Source organism: Sinocyclocheilus rhinocerous, unplaced genomic scaffold (genome assembly GCF_001515625.1).
Source record: "Sinocyclocheilus rhinocerous isolate Xijiao unplaced genomic scaffold, SAMN03320098_v1.1 scaffold82, whole genome shotgun sequence".
Taxonomy (NCBI): Eukaryota; Metazoa; Chordata; class Actinopteri; order Cypriniformes; family Cyprinidae; genus Sinocyclocheilus; species Sinocyclocheilus rhinocerous.
The window spans coordinates 438,101-454,911 of record NW_015644168.1 but is presented as its reverse complement, the minus strand read 5'-3'; the positions used below and the strand labels follow the sequence as shown (position 1 = coordinate 454,911).

Genomic DNA, 16,811 nt, shown 5'->3' with positions numbered 1-16,811 from the left:
CTAATCCCTCCGAGAGTTGTCATGACAGAACTATGATTATGAAATGTATTTATATTTACTCAGTATTCATGTGATTCACCTTATGCCACACTGGTCACTGTGGCTGTGCATGAACAAATATGCATAACAACATGTATTTACATTTAATGAAAATGACATGGCATTCAAAATGAGTTTTATTAAACAAAAAACATCATATATTTTGATATTTTTGAAGGCTAAATATAAAACTGTCTAATTGGTGAGAGAACTGCTTTATAGGCTAGATCAGTGGTCGCCAACCCGTCGATCGCGGTAGATCTTTATCACTGTCCCAGTAGATCCCGAAAATAACAGTAAAATAAGTACAAAAATGCATTACATTTCTGGGCAGACCTGCTGTTTTTGTTTCGTGCAGATGTTTTATGTAGCAAATAAATAAATGACACCTAAAGTCAGACCATTCTGTTTTTGTTTTAAATCCTGAAATTAATCTAAATCAAATTAAAAACAACTGCCCGTGCAGATCGTGATTAAAATGCAGTGGTTGCCTCTAATTTCAAATGGCTAGATATTTTTGTTTAAAGCCAGTTTGTTTGTTATAAAGCAAATAGCCAATAAATACATTTGCTTCAAAATCAGTATCAGAATCCAATTTGCTAGTTAAAAAAGAAAGAACGAAAATAAAAACTGAATTCTGAATCAGCTATGACCGGCGCATCACTAATTAAAATACTAAGTAAAAGGCCTCAAATTTGAAGTACAATCTGGGATGTCTTTTTCTATCAATTCTTCAATAGGTAGATCTTGTCTTTCATAAAGGCCGAGGTCAGGGATCTTGGGCCTAAAAAGGTTGGTGACCACTGGGCTAGATGAATTAAACTAATTCCATAAGCGAACTGAATCAACAATGAACTGATTTCAACTGTATAATCACTGTATACTATTGTCTTTTTAGAGCTGCTTTACAGTAGAATTGAATTTTGTTTGCAGCATTGAATCACTATTTTCTTGTTTATCACTGCTGTTTGAAACAAAGTGTTAGGTGCGTATCCAACTTGAACTGGTGAACCTACACTAAATGCAACTTGCAGACGGTTAAAAATTACACATAATACAGAGACTCGAGTCGGTGAATCATTTTAACATGAACCACCCAAACGCACCGAATCACTAGAATGGGCGATAGGACCGTTTAGCACGAACCGATTCACTAGAATGAATCATACTTGTTGTTTTTAACGTACTGATAGTGCTTGTCATGTTATTTTAATGTATTATTGTAATTATAAATGGTTTGTAATTTACCGTTTACTGCACTTTGTTATTCTTCTAGTTACATATAGGCTAATGAATCGGAAGTCTCGCCCATTCACAGATACATTGACTCTTGCTGTGTTGGTCTGCATTTCTGACAGCATGTTTAGCTGGGTGATAAAGGTTGTTCCCCAGCCTCCAGCATCTCCTGGGAAGCTGGCAGAGGAGGACCAGACCAATGCTTCCACTGCAGCACCTGCGACTGTGAGTTTGTGAACGTGTACATTGAGTCACCTTTCACAGTTTAAGCATGTCTTCACTGTCTCTGCACTGTTCTTTAGCATGGGACGAAAAAAGAGGAAGTAAAACAAGGTAACTATGCACTCTATCAAATTTGACAACCGTTTTGATCAATGACCAACACTGAATCACAGAAAAAAATACAGACCTGAGAATATTGTTCATTCATTTTTCATGATGTTATTTTACAGAACCTTCCAAGCCAACGGAAGAGGTCTCAGAGGAAAACAGGTGATGTTATGTTTGTGTGTGTGTGGGACATATGTGCATTCAGTGTCTCTAGACGCAGTAATCCTGCCAGACCTAATTACTGCTCTCTATCCCTTCCCCTCTCCCTCTCTCTCTCTCTCTCTCTCTCTCTCTCTCTCTCTCTCTCTCAGAGTGGAGTTTTGAGTTGGCTCTCTCATGGGTTCAGCAGTGCTCTCCCTCAGCCAGTAAACTCCTCTAAACTGGCCGACAGTGAAGTTAAGGTATTTTCATGACTTCAGTCTCGTACATTCACATAATAAAGCTGAAATCTAAATAATAATGTTTGTAAGCCAAAAAATCAAAAATGCCTAATTCGTGATATTGCATAATGCATAAAGAAAAACTTACTGAAAGGATGAATTTTTTTAATTTAATTTTAATTAAGTAGTCTGACACTCTTATAATCTTTATAATTTACAACTATTTCTATTGTTATGTTATTTCTTCATTCCATTAGACATTAATATGAGCTATATTTTTGTTGGCACAAAAACAATGAGTTTTAAAATGAATGAACGACCTCAATTAGGGTGACAGTATCCAGCTTAAACGGGTAAATAAATGATTCTTACATAACCGAGTTGGCACATAGCACACGGACACAAAACGGTGAATCATATTTAAATCTCTTCTCTTGAAAATTTAAATAACTGATAGCAGAACGTTTAGCTTACAGTTCTTGAGTAATTGTACTTTATTACTAAACTTGAGACTTTTTTTTTTTACATTTTGTGCTGTATTTAATTACTATTGAAATTTGAAACAGAAGGTCATTGCACACTGAGTCTGAAATTCTCGTCCGAAATTTTCGCACGTTAAAAAATAAGTACGACCTCACGTTGTGTCAATCATGTTTACACACCGCCTCCGAAACTTTCGTCCGTAATAAGAAAATTCGGAACAGGTTCGATTTTCTGCGTTTTCACATCTGTAACAAGCATTTTGATAGGAAAGGATGACAAATACGAGAAGAGAAAAAAAATTAAAAAATGCATACGAAAATTTCGGACTCAATGGTGCGCAAGGACATTTACTCAGTTATACTTGCAAGGCAAAAATACTAATTTTTTATTTTATGGGTCATTGTGACTTTTTACTATTTACTTTTGTACTAATTTTTACTGTTTTTGTCCATTTTAATGAGAATAGAAATTAAATTTTTTTTTGGTGTTAAAAAGTTTGGTTTTAAAAACACAAATTTGATCATTTGTCATTATGTGCAGACACCTTCTTCAGTAATCATAACTTTGAGATAAAAAGTAATACAAACTCTTTTTAGACTTTGCTGAAGATGAATTTAACTCAAGTGTGAACACAGTCAAAGTGTCAAAAACAACTATGTTTAACATTCAGGTGGCAAGTTTCAAGGCAGATGTTTCAGTTTAACATCTGTTGTGTCCTGAAGCTTTACAGCATACATAAAAAGGAGAGAGAGAAAAACAGGTTCCTTTATGTAATTGTAAAACTATTTTAAAGTTACGTTGATGAGAAATTCTCTTTAATTTCTTTATTTAATCAGTACCTTTTTTAAATACTTAAATGATCTTTTTCTCTCCTTCTTTTTGCTACTTTGAACTTGAATTTAGTACATTTTAAAAATAGAACCAATTTATTTGTGAACTAATTTCAAGCAATTTAACCATGCTTTCTGATTTACGAAAGCCTGGTAATATCAAGCGTAGCGTTAGTTCTGGCAGGTCACGTTAGTCAAGCTCGCATCAGCTGACTCTCAGCTGATCCCCATCAACCTATGGGAATACGACACCTATCTAAGCATTCATATATAAGGTCCCTCTTCTCCTTTGAATCAGACTAATTTTAAAATGTGTACATAACATTATTGAACTTTAACGATATCTGCAATACATTTATGTTGGTTCTGTTCTGTTTACCCTGGGGGGTTATTGCTGCTCTCCCTGCTCTCATCCATGCTAGGCTGCATGGATGCGCAGGGAGTTCTTGCCCAGAACAGAACCATACCGCCAATCCAAACTGTATGCTAATTGTCAATCATATTTGACGATAGTGGTCCTGACAGAAGTACATGTATAGAGCATATGAGTATGTGTTTTACTCTTGAACATTTTTTCTTTTTGTTTACCTTGGATTGAACAGCATGAGGGAAATGCAGTGAGCAACAGGTATAGTTTCAATCATACAGATTCAATTTAATTTTGTATGTGTATGCTGTTTGCCACATCTTATGTAGTTTGTGAGAATACCTGTTAACATCTGTATCTGTGTGTGTGCCTGTTAAATAAATGTTTTGATGAGTATCACACATTTTTCCATCACTGTATCATGGATGGCAGTAACACATCGGACCAGTGAGTAGCTTATAGCAGATATTAGGTCATGCACAAACATGCAGAGCTTTGCTGCAGACCAGCATGGAGAGTCTTTGCATGCTACACACGCAAAATACTTTATTGTACTGAGCTGTATTTCCATATTAAGAGCTCAAGGCAAAAGACCCTCGTGCTGAACAGACATAAACCTAAGCATTGTAATATGCAGACTGGCTTCCCTAGAGCATATATAGAGAGAGAGAGAGATGCAGAGCAGGGGGACGTGAGGAACAGGTTTAAGAACCGCTGCTTTAGAACATTGATTTTGAAACTTGACAGGGTATGACAACTACAATCTCATCCATATTGCTATAAAATATAGCATTCTGTGTAGAATTCAAATAGCTCCGATACATTTTGTGGTCTGCGCCGACTCGCGCATATGATCTGCTCCGTGCTATCATGTCTCTGGACAAGAGCAGACTGTGGTTAGCGTGACATAGCGCGAAACCAGACTTCTTTTGCCCCAATGTAAAGCATATTTACACTGTCTGAATCGTTCCCTATCCCCTATATATTGCACTACGTTCCATTCACCGTACAGAAAATACAAATCCTGTGAACAAGTGACTGATCTCAGCCTGCGCTTCAGCGTCTATTTATAGTGTAGGGGGCGGGCGCTTTGGATTCTAGAGAGCATTTGATTGTTCAGAAGATTTGATGAGAAGCTGAAGTACAAGGTGAAAGTACGTCAAAAAAATCGTTGATCCATTTTGGTGGAAGTGATGAACTGCAAGCTTTGAATTCTTATATCTTCTAAATGCGAATTTTGTCACTGTTTTGGAGCACACTGGCTTATAGATAACCTAAAGACCTTAACCTTAAGTATATTGATACCAACACCCAAAAAACTTTAATTTTGATTTGACAGGGACTTCAATTCAGATTATTAAATGGATGCCACCTTATGGGACAATAAAGCCCTCTCTTCACCTATCCTAACCCTACCCGATACTTTATTTTCAACTTTTCAATTATTTCCTTCATTTTTATTGAAAATAAATGCCTTTCCGATGTGATATGAGATTTGAAAAGGGAGAAAAAAATGTTTGTCAAAAGGCGGATTCGAACTCTGGTCGACTGCGTCAAAATGACTGCAGCACGTGCTTTACCATTTACACCACTGGAGCTCTTTTTAACTGTCTCTTTTGTAGTGTTGACTAGCCCAATCACACGTTGGTGGACGGCGTTAGTGTAAATAGCCTCTGCCAACAAGGCGGCCTGTTTGCACTTAGTGTAAATAGACACTCCGAAAAAGGCAACACTGAAGGAGAAGGTGTCATGCAGACTCTCACTGCTAGAGTATATATATATATATATATATATATATATATATATATATATATATATATTCATCTACAAGAACAGTACTGAAATGGGGGGGAAAAAATGTAGCATCGGCTACTGCTTCACTGGTGCCCACAGGGCAAACCTGTTTATTTTTACTGTCCCCTGCTGCCATCTAGAGTTGACTTATAGCAAAGCAGCTTATTTGCATGCATTCACATCCTCTCCTACGCCCAGAGCAGCTGATGGACTTTACTGTATCTCTTCTTTCATCAGGGCTGGAATGATAGGCTGGATTGTGCAGGGACTGGGAAAAGTGGTTCCACAGCCAGATGAGAAATACAAGGGTCACACAGAGCCAGAGGAGGTCACTGAGGTATAGACACACACTGCACACATTGACTAATCCCATAAGACACTGAAGCTTTGTGCAGTCTAATTGCTTATTTGGTTATTTACCAAGTCAATTTTTATAATATTTCCTCCTACAAGTTTACCGGATTTGCTGCAGTTTACTACATAAGCTTATTAGTTAGGCGTGTTAGACTTTGTGAAGCATATTAATGACTACATTTTTATGCTGTTCATGGACATTTGTGTTTGAGAAGAATGATCATTCATGTGTTTAATATTCCAATTATTTCAAATAAATTTAAATTCAACATTTTAAATAGATTACGAAAACAGACGTTTTCCAAAGTGTGTCCTGGAGCCTCACAATGTACGGTAAAAAAAAAAATTTGTAACATATATTTACTTTAATGAGGAAAATCACATTCAAATTTTATTTCTTGATTTAACCTGTTTCAGAAATTATTCGCTTTTTAAATACTTAATGCTACTTTGCATTTCTTTTTTTGCAATTTTGCAATACAATTTTGAAACTATATATATATATATATATACTATATATAATATTATTATTATTATTTGTTATTTTAAAATGTGAATTATGATAACAAGATTTACCTTTACCAAAAAAAAATGCATTGTTATTAACAAAAAAAGTACAATTATTTTATTAGATTAAAATTGAGGAAGAACGACTCTACAAAAATGAAAACGATGTATTTCATAAGCAAAGAAGTTTATTTTTTACTATTTATTTGCTTTTTTAATGACTGTTTTTACTGAGAAAGTTTCCATTTGTTATTAGATAAAGATTGAGAAAGAATTACTCTTCTGTATATAGATTTTGTTAAATTTTATTTATTAGTTTATTATTTACTTACTTTAGCTTACATTTTAGAGTTAATGGAGTTCATTTTTAGAGTTAGTATTAATGGAGCATTTCAGGTCCAGTCTCAAAGGTGTCTTTAGGTTTTCTAGAAAACTTATGTGAGAGTTTCATTGCATTTCCATTTAGCCTGCAGTTCCAGTGGTTAAAGTGGATCCTCCAGTAAGTACAGTGTTTTTGGAGCAAGCTACAGTATGTCAGGATCATGCTCGTTGTTCCCTTCTCTGTCCCACAAGTCAACTTTAAAGGGGCCATATTCTAAACTTTTCATCAGCACATCATTAGGGCAAGGCAAGTTGCTGAATAGATGCTCATATTTAAATCTGGGTGGTCCAATGTTACCATTGGTTCATCCAAATTTGCAGTTCAGTTATAGTAAATGGTCTGTGAATTTTAATTTTAATTGTCAATATTGGAGGATGTCTAGTACATACTGTACACAATAAGACTGCACAATCATATGTCCCCTTTAAGTATGAGGTGATATACAAAGACATTCATTGCAGTTATTTGGTCTTCGAACTCCACCACAACATCAAAATGCAAGCTCCTTTCTTTGAGCGTTTCTGTCTGCTCAGTAATCAGCCAGTTTAAATACATGTAAACAAGAACCATTTATAACAACCAGTCCAAACTGCTGAATATTAATGACTTAGTAATTCCTTACAGCTATATTATCATCACAGTATATAGCATTACAACAAATTAAGGTTGTAAACACAAACTGATTGCTGCAGACGAGCTTTTCAGGACTGCTTTAGGCGGTTATAGGTTGAGTCTTCAAAACAAATCCCTCTTGTCATGAAATACTCATAATTTGAGCTTCATTGCCTTTCAGATATCTTAATGTTTCTTGCTATATTCTATAACTATCCTGCTATAACTATGGTATGACCCTGCTGCATCAAAAATATCAGATGCTTGCATAGCAGCTTAAAACTGGCATGCTTGCTTACATATGTGGTGTTTCTTCAACTGTAAGCGTTATCAAAATTAGCGCGGTGTTAAATGAAGATCACATAAAACTTTATTTATTTATTTATGGCTATTTTTCAAATGCTTCTATTTTGTTGCTTTACTCATCACAGCCCCAGACTTTCAACTTTAAAATGTTATAAATAAAAACATACAATTAAAAACCATGCGAAATAATGAGTGAAATACTCATGTAACTATTTCAGTGCTTAGTGTGTGAAAAATGTTTTCAACAATATTGGTTACAAATTATACACAAATTATGTCTGACCATTGTCAAATAAAATAGACACATGATGTGTTAAAATATAAGTAAAAATATGTAAGATATGTAAGGTGTAGCAAGAGCATTAAAAGTGTGTTAAAAGAGTTTATCTTTGACAGTTTCTAAGTTTACAGAGCCAAATGTGCAAAAGTTGAAGAAACACCGTTATATACTTAAAAACCTTCTTGCAAACACTTTCATAAATGAATGACACTTGAAATAATATAGACAGATGCAAACTAAAATGCAAGCCAATCACCCGGCCCTTTCATTTTCACACCAATATTAAATCAAGAACTAATGCAGTAAGAGTTCTTTGTGTTTCTCGTCTCTTTACAGGTGCAAGAGGTCAAAGACATTCGTGGTGAGTTCAGCCACTTAATCGGCACATCATATAGAACAGTATAAACTTTGGCTTTCTGAATTTGCATTGCAAAGGGCCGATGAGAGAGGACACAACACACGTGACATGATTCTCGCTATCACCAGATGCTGAGCCACTGCCTCATATTCCTGTGGTGGAGGTTGTGTCTGATGAGGAGCCAGACGCTGCTAACGTGCCCTTCTCTCCCAGGTATATGAATGAATGAATGAATGATGCATTTATATAGCGCTTTATTGTGTATTGTTGTACACCCAAAGCTCTTTACAATTATGTGGGGGGGTCTCTCCTCAACCACCACCATGTTAATCAGCTGTCAGAAGCTAATCTGAACTCTCATTCTGGCTGAACACTTTAACCTATCTGTTTCTTTCTCTTTCAGGGTAATAGAATGGATTAAGCATGGTTTTGAGAAAGTAGTTCCTCTGTCTCCTGTCCATCTTCGTCCTCCCGCTGGCACAGATGCACCTGCCCAGAAGGCTGCTTCTGCACCTGTGACTCCCTGCAAACAAGAGCCAGGTACCTTTTTAAAAATCAAGAATGTTAGGCTTTCTTGGTGACAGAGTGGTCTGCATGTGACATTTTTTTTCTATTTAGCACCTGCAGCTCCTGAGCAAACTAAAGTAGCTGAGGATTCCAAAGGCACGAAGTGAGTGTCCATCTGCTTCCTTTAAAATGTCTATGGTTATGCAACCCGATCTCATGAAAGTGCATATAAATAGTACGCCAAATAGAAACAAAAACTTTGGCGTGTATATGCTATGTAATGGGTAAAGGGTTGTGGGGTAGATGCGTATCATATATACGCAAAAACTGTGTATCATATGCACACCAACAAATTTTGTATCATATGCACGCAAAAACTGCGTATTATATGCACGCCAAACACGTGTGTAGCATATACACGCCAAAGTCAATTTTTTATTTGACGTACTATTTATACGCATTTTCATAAGACCGGGCTCGGTTATGTTAACCAACCAAGCTTTGACTCCTTGGTTAAATATACATTGTTTTGTTTTTGTTTTGTATGTTTCTTTTTGTGTTTGTTTTGGGTTTTGTTTGTTTTGTTTTTGTTTTGCATTTGTATTGTTTTTGGGTTTTCTTTTGTATTTGTTTTGTGTCTTTGTTTTGTTTCATTTGGTGTGTTTTGTTTTTTCTGTTTTTGTTTTCTTTGTTTTTTGTGTTTTGTTTGTTGTTTTGTTTTAAGTTTTTCATTTTGTTAGTTTTTTTCTGTTTTTGTTTTTTGTGTGTTTTGTGTTTGTTTTGTGTTTTTATATTTTGTTAATTTGTTTTTGGTTTTGTGTGTTTTGTTTTTGTTTTGCATTTGCATTTGCATTTGCATTGTTTTGTTTTTGTTTTGTTTTGTTTTTTTGCGTTTGTATTGTTGTTGGTTTTTTCTTTTGTGTTTGTTGTTGTTTTCATTTTTGTTTGTTTTATTTGTTTTTTTTTTGTTTTGTTTTTTTTTGTTTTTTGTTTTTTTGTTTTGTTTTTTGCTTGCTAGTTTTTTTATTTGCTTTTTGTTGTTTTGTTTTGTGTTCATTTTTTGTTTTTTTTTGTTTCATTTTGATTGGTTTTGTTTGTTTTCTTGTATTTTTGTCTTGTTTTGTGAACAACCTGTGTCTGAAGCCTTTTATTGTTTGGATAAATGTTAAATGTTTTTACATATAATTAAGTCTAATGACATGCATGATATTTCATTTGTTTTCAAGTATGGTTGGCTGGATAGTACAGGGGCTCGGACGCATCATACCACAACCAGTACAGAAACCAAAAGAGGTAAGCTGTAAGCACACTGTCCCCTTTAAAATAAAGTAGTGTGTGTAAAAAATTTAAAAAGACTTCACTGCTAGTATTAACCCATTTACTCTGTGTTTATTTGCAGGACAGCTCTGATATCGTTCAAAACGGTAAGTTGTTGTTGTTTTTAACACATCTTTACACGCATAGATATAATGACTGCAGAAAGCTTTGCAAGACAGGGTGTTTTGTTCCCCAAGATTATATATTTGAATATATCAGAGGCATTGCTATTCTCTCACTGCTTATTTGTAGGTGGAGGTGTTAACTCAGCTCCTCTTCTCCTTCTGTTTCAGGGGAGAAGGTCGTTAAAGCCTCCTAAACATAAGGAGAAGATGACTGGGAGAGTCATTACCTCCACGCAGAGACAGCGAGAGACGTTCAGACAGATACACATACTAATATCCTCTAGTTCCATACAGCTACATCGGATTTGAACATTTGTAGCAGTGCTTTTTCACGTAATCTTCCTTGGTGATTTCTGTTAACTGTATTACAGATTAGCATGCTGGCTTGTTAATTGTGATGATTGTTTAGTTCTTTGATGATTAGGCTACCTCACAGACATGCAGTAAACACACAGTGGTCCAGTCAGAGTTTACGATGTCATTTACTGCTTGTATACTGTCTACATTTGTGCCATCAGCATCACTAAACATTAAATATTTCCGCCTTTGATTGGAAAGAATGTCCAGCCCCAAACTTGTGTACAGGGTTTCATAAGCCCCACAGAGCCACAGTTTTCACATGTTTAGAGGAAATCAACTTTTGTCTATGAATATTAAACCAGGATAGGAGAAAGTTTAACATAAAAAACTTTAACACTGATTTTTCCTCTGTGTTTTCTTCCTCTTGTTTTCCAGTACAAATATCTAAACATTCTTTAATCAAGACACAAGCAAAATGACATATTCTTGCTTTCTAAAAAAAATAATTTCTGATTAAAATGAGAAAAAAAAATCTGCCAAAGGGGTAAGAAAAAAATGTAATTCAAAAGGAAAAGCATTTTTTTACCCCATGGACATTTATTTTTTCTTGTTTTAAGCATAAACTTGCTTCATTTTGATCTTTCAGAAAGCAAGACTTGAGAACATAATTTTGCATCTTACGTAAAGGTATCTTGGCTTAAGAATATTTATATATTTGTACTGGAAAACAAGACAAAAATCCTGAGTAAGAAAATAATTTTTGCAGTGTAAAGGAGCACAATTATATGCAATATTGTTGCCATCAAATTAAAAAATAAAAAAAAAATGCCCATAAATCCCCATGCCACTAAATGTATTTGCCAATATCTACATTGCCTGCTATAAAAAGCAAGAGTTAGTCTAAATGCTTTGAAAAACAAAACCTATGAGCTGTTTTACCATGCTAAGGATGTTAGCAAAGTCCGTGATTCATCAATTCAAGGCTTCACTACAGCAAGGTGGAACATTCTCATGCTGTATATTGATGTTATTTATGTTTATGTTTTATTGTGAAGGGCTATTGCTAACAACACAGGCAGCTACCTTACTTTGTCTGCTGTATGAAATCAATAATAAATAAATTATTTCAAAAAGCAGATTGTTTGTCGTGTGGTCAGAGCAGAAATGTGTAAAATGCTAAAAATGCTGTAAAATTGTATGTGGAAGAAGCACTACTGCAGCTAAAATGATTTCATTCATTTTTAAAATACATTCTGTTTCAGTAAGTTTGAGCACTTTAACAAATATGCAAACAATTAAAAAAACAGGAAGGGGGCAAAAACTTTTTCACACCACTGTATACTGTATGTGTTTCATTAACCAAATTTGGTAACACTTTAGAATAGGGAACATGTATTCACCATTAACTACGGGTTTTCCCTTAAGAAAATCCTAATTTGCTGCTTATTAATAGTTAGTAAGGTAGTTGTTAAGTTTAGGTATTGGGTCGGGTTAAGGGCTCTAGAACATGGTGATGCAGAATAAGGCATTAATGTGCTCTTTATACTGTAAGTACTAATAAACAGACAATATGTGAGTAATATGCATGCTAATGAGCAACTAGTTAATAGTGAGAATTGGACCTTAAAATAAAGTGTTAGCCTAAATTCTTACAGCTTACAAAATGTGCAGATTTTACCATTTGGGGTCTAAATGTGTTGCTTTTTAATACATAATACAAACATACAATGCATTTTTAGTATTAATAATAAAAAAAAAAAACATGATGCAGCTCTAACAGCTGACAATTGCCCAAAACCCACTAAAACCATCCAAAACCAAAACAGACCAGCGTAATCTGCATTGACATGCTTTGAGACCAGCAAACCACTTTGGGCTCCGGTGGGATCAATGCTATAATGCAGTTTTTGCCACTGGAAGTGAATCTGCATGCTTCAGATGCAGAGAAAACCATGTCAATTGTGATGCACTGATACAAAAACCTTCAGTAGAAAAGGAAAACTGTCAAAAATATGTCCATTTCTGAGTCTTTAAGCCTAATCTCTGTGATCTATGAAGCATGATTTTCTTCCTGTTGTCGGTGCAGTCTGCATCCTGCAGGACCCGTGTGATATGGTGCTGGAGGAGGTGGACTCAGACTGGGAGGCCCAGCAGAGGGAGCAGGGCTCGGGGCAGGAGGGCTCATCCCTGCTTCAGGTGCTGCCCAACATCCTGCCGCACGTGCTGGCCATGCAGGAGCAGGAGGACGCAGAGACCCAGACTGAGCGTTGGACGCCTCTCATTGAGAGCATCAAGAAGGAGCGGAAGAGACTGCTGTAGCAAACATAGAGGAGAGGTGAGAGCCAGTGGTTTACATCCCAGCGACCGTGTGGTGGATTTAAGCATGTGAAGCCATACATTTTTTTAAATGGAACAGTTTATTGAATCTTTAGTCGTAATAAAAAAAAATTATTTTGTTAAGTATTTTATTTGATTCAACAGACTTTTATGGCTCATGTAGGAGAATTTGAAGACACCTCAGTAAAAAAACACCTCAGTTTTATTTTCAAACTGAGCAAAAAAATATGCAGTTTGGTTCAGTTGCTGATATTTATTTATAAGGCCAAAAAGTAAGGTGAAATTCTGATAGCTTGTAACGTAATTCAATGAGATCCTTGTTACAGTATAGGAGACTACTTCCATAAAACGCATATAAATATCAGTTGTCACTCTATATCATAATATGTGTCAGTATGATGATATTAAAATGCTTAGTTTTATGATCAAAACTCTTTAGTTTTTTTATTAGTTTTTTTATTTTGGAGGCAAAATTTAATGCAATGTAATACGATGATGACGTGAATTGGACATGATTTGATACATTTTAACATGATTTTACTAAAAACAATTGTATGGATAATCATGTAAACCGAAGTTGCTTCAGTCCAATAAGTGTTCATCGTGAAATATTACTAACAGTATAAAAGTTACTCTCACACTTGCATATTAAAATCGGTAAAGACATGTGAACCATGACCTGGAGGTGGATATTTTTAGAGTTACACTAAAAGTAGGGATGCACCGATACCGATACTGGTATCGGTATCGGGTGCCAGTTTTCATGAAATGGTATTATTTTGTGTTACAGAGGCAATCTTGCAGGATTGTTAAATTTTTTCCGTCCACGTTATAACTTTGCACACTTGTAGCAGTTCCTTTGGCTTCTACATTTGGCAAATAAATTTGAAAAATATACCTGTGGTATTTGTTAGTAATTTTGCTGGCTTTCAGTTTATGAACATACCAGAATCAAAAATGCACCTTTAAGTTTATAGAACAGATAATATTAGATGGCCACCCTGCCTGCATGGAAGTCCTATTACCAGTTTTGTGAACCATACACAACGCATGACTCATAACTATACCAAATTAGGAACAAAGCAAAACATGAACTGGGATTCAACCAGAATTTTATTAAACTGAATTAGATTAAGTACACTTTCTGCTTGAATTTACACTGTTTTTCCGTCCATGTTACATACGTTAAATTTTACATCAACTCAACTTTGATCAAAGTTTACTAGTTTACCATTGCCATATCTATCCTGCCTTTCACACAGCTGTACCCCAGGTTTTCTCAGGATGTTAACCTGAGGACAATGGCTTTCTCCATGAAGATTGATTTTGCAGGCTATTGTCCTTGCAGTTAGGCCTAAACTGTGGAATCGCCGATATATATATATATATGTTTCAAGGTAAATTGCACCAAAAACCAGTCGTAGTTTAGTTTTTTTGTTTACCCTCTCGCTGACCCTCAGAGTTAAATAGTCAATTTTGCTACTGTACCTTTAAGACTTGGTTAAAGAAATACCGACACACTTTATTTTACAGTTTTTCTCGATTGCTTAAACACATTTCTTGAAACTATGCCTCGTATTCTCAAAACAGTAAACACAAATAAGGGATTTGTGTGTAGAGTTTTGCAGTGACAGTTCAACAAATCTGATTCATGTGTCAAAAAGGGGAATAGTGTTTATAGTTTAGGGAAATGGGTGTGCTTTTTGATAAATGGCGTTATGGTTTTGAAATTTTAGTTCAAAAGCCTGGTGATAGTGTTTAAGCAATCGAGAAAAACTGTAAGGTCAATTTCTCGCTATTAACAAACCATTCACAACAAATTTTGCCTCAGTAAACTCCTAATTTGCTGCTTATTAATAGTTAGTAAGGTAATTGTTAGATTTATGCATTGGGTAGGATTAGTGATGTAGAATATGGCCAGGTAGAATAAATGTTTTATAAGTACTAATAAGCAGCCAATAGGTTAATAATAGGCATGCTAATAAGCAACTAGTTAATAGTGAGAATTGGTCCCTATACTAAAGTGTTACCGAAATATCTTTAACCCAGTTTGAGTTTTTTCCAGTTTGAGTATGATGAATGTTGCTTTGTTGTCGGAAAAATAAAACCCAGGTTTACTGCAGAGTATTTCAAAATTAAATAAATGCCAGTATCCCTGTATAAAAAATGCATCAAATGCTCACGGATAAACTTAAAAGTATATGACCAAAATGACATGCAGGTCACTACAGAAACACACTCTTCTATGCTATGTAATGTATGATTTTTTCCAACTCTTAAAGTGCTATTCCTCGCACACTTCAGGGTGCAGTACGCGTGTGTGTGTTTTAAAGTGATTTTTCAGTGTTAAGTGCTTTGGGTCACTTAAGAACACAAATGGACGAGAGTGTGCGTTTGTGAAGTCTGTTGCCTATGGACTTGTAACTAGTTGTGAGTTAACACTTAGTGACAAGTGGCAGCGCGCACAGGCTTTCCCCCCTCTCTGTGAGAATAGATGTTCTCGCTGCATTTTCTGCCTTTAGATCACTTAAGTGGATGTACACGAGAATATCTGCCCTTCTTTCTTGTATATTTAATGTCTTGTTCTCTTTTATACTTAGCAACAGCTCTACGTATGCACACTACTCAGCCGAGGCCACTTTGAGGAGGTGATTTAAGGCGTGTCATGTCCTGTCCTAAAAAACAAGACAAGTTTTTCCATAGACTGAGTGTCCCGCTGTGTCTAGTTTCACAGAGCTAAACTTTTGACTGCTGTTATAAACTCTGGTCCACTTTGCAGTTCATAAGAACCGACTTGAACAGTAAGAGATGTAATGTGAACAGGAGCTACTTGTGACATTTAGAGGTGCCTAAGTCTTGCTGTAATGCTACTCAAAAACTCTGACAGTCTGCGTATCCTGAATAGTACCTCAGAAGGGGTTATTGTGTTTACCTGGCATATTTGGAGATGTGCATGCAATGTTACTGCAGGGTTTTGAAGGTCTTCAACTGACCTGACAGCAACTTCTGAGGCCAGAATGGCGAAAATCTTAAAGAAGTTCAGAAATTTCCAAGAAGTTAAGAAATTCCAAGAAGGTAGTAAGAATTCCTGAGTGCAGTTCTTGAGGAATTCCTAAGAAGTTAAGAAACTTAACTTGTTTCTTTCTTCTGAAGAAAAAAAGAAGAAGATAAGAACATTCTTTTGGAATACAAAATATTCTAAACCTTTTTTAATTAAGAAAAGAAAATAGTAGTTAAGAACAATGGTCACACTTTATTTTAAGGTCACATTCTCGCTATTAACAAACCATTAACTACTGTATGACTTTTGTCTCAATAAACTCCTAATTTGCTGCTTATTAATAGTTAGTAAGGTAATTGTTAGATTTATGCATTGGGTAGGATTAGTGATGTAGAATATGGCCAGGTAGAATAAATGTTTTATAAGTACTAATAAGCAGCCAATAGGTTAATAATAGGCATGCTAATAAGCAACTAGTTAATAGTGAGAATTGGTCCCTATACTAAAGTGTTACCGAAATATCTTTAACCCAGTTTGAGTTTTTTCCAGTTTGAGTATGATGAATGTTGCTTTGTTGTCGGAAAAATAAAACCCAGGTTTACTGCAGAGTATTTCAAAATTAAATAAATGCCAGTATCCCTGTATAAAAAATGCATCAAATGCTCACGGATAAACTTAAAAGTATATGACCAAAATGACATGCAGGTCACTACAGAAACACACTCTTCTATGCTATGTAATGTATGATTTTTTCCAACTCTGAATCTCGGGTATCAAAATGATTTCCCAGTCGCAATTATGAGTTTCCTAATGGGAAGCTGCACATAAATACCCCCTGAATTCATGTAGTATTTAATTTTTATTTCAATTACATGTGAAGGCATTACATCACTCTGTGTGTGTGTGTGTGTGTGTGCGCGTGTCTGTGTGTGTGTGTGTGTGAGAGAGAGAGAGAGAGAGAGAGAG

General features: G+C 35.4%; 1 pseudogene; it reads left to right on the top strand.

Annotated features, from left to right (window-relative positions):
* The window catches only part of LOC107758041 (cyclic nucleotide-gated cation channel beta-1-like), a 27,689-nt pseudogene that overhangs the window by 2,008 nt on the left and 8,870 nt on the right, over nucleotides 1-16,811 (top strand).